At 34.5% G+C, this 949-nt stretch overlaps 1 non-coding gene across 1 annotated transcript; it reads right to left on the reverse strand.

Annotated features, from left to right (window-relative positions):
* Positions 1-187: 187 nt before the first annotated feature.
* LOC111722499 lies at positions 188-248 on the reverse strand. The gene has a single exon (XR_002771289.1). It is a non-coding gene; the product is annotated as a U7 small nuclear RNA (small nuclear RNA).
* Positions 249-949: the final 701 nt, after the last annotated feature.

Raw genomic sequence — 949 nt, forward strand, 5'->3', positions numbered from 1 at the left:
CACACATTTCATACAGCATATGCACATAAATCTATTCAAAATATTCTTAGAATGTTTTATGACAGCAGTAAGAACAAATTTAGTAAATTAATAATAGAGATTTATCAACAATTTCAAATAAGAGAAAGAAGGAAGTGGTCCACAAAATCCTAGTGAAATTATACAAATTTATTTATCAGAATTTTTTTTCAGCTCTTCCAATGGAAATGGAAACCTTCTGTACAAATTCTAAAAGAGCTGTGACACTACACAAATAAATTTAAATTATACTCAATGAAGTCAGTTGAGCAGAAGTGAGAATAACAAAAGTATAATAAACAAAGGAGAAAAACCTTAATCCTATAGAAGGTGTGATTGTAGGTCCTAGGTGATCTTTAAGAACATGAATCATTCATAAAATCAGTTTCTTGTGTCTTTTAGGAAAGTGATTTTTATGGAGACACAGTAGGCCCTAAATGATGCACAACTTACTGGAAGAATGACAGGAAACTTCCCTCCCCACAGCTCTTGTGGCTGGGATCTCAGCATTCAGGACATACTACATCACGATCAAGTAGGCTCCATCTAAGGGATGCAAGGCTGATTTAACATCTGCAAATCCATAATATCAACAGAAGCAAAAACAAAGACCATATGATCTTCTCAATAGATGTAGAAGAAGCATTTGACAAAATTCAGCATCCTTTTCTAACAAGAACACTTAGGAAAATAGGCATAGATGGCACATTTCTTAACCTGATCAAAGCCATCAATGACAAACCCACAGCTAACATCATATTGAGGGAAATAAAACTGAAAACTTTCCCACTTAGAACTAAAACCAGACAAAGATGCCCACTATCACCACTATTATTCAACACTGTGCTGGAAGTTCTACCCAATGTAATCAGTCAAGAGAAGGATATGAAAGGCATCCAAAAGATTCTCTATTTAACAAATGGTGCTGGGT

This window comes from Otolemur garnettii, unplaced genomic scaffold (assembly GCF_000181295.1).
Source record: "Otolemur garnettii isolate 467f Iridium unplaced genomic scaffold, OtoGar3 scaffold00264, whole genome shotgun sequence".
Taxonomy (NCBI): Eukaryota; Metazoa; Chordata; class Mammalia; order Primates; family Galagidae; genus Otolemur; species Otolemur garnettii.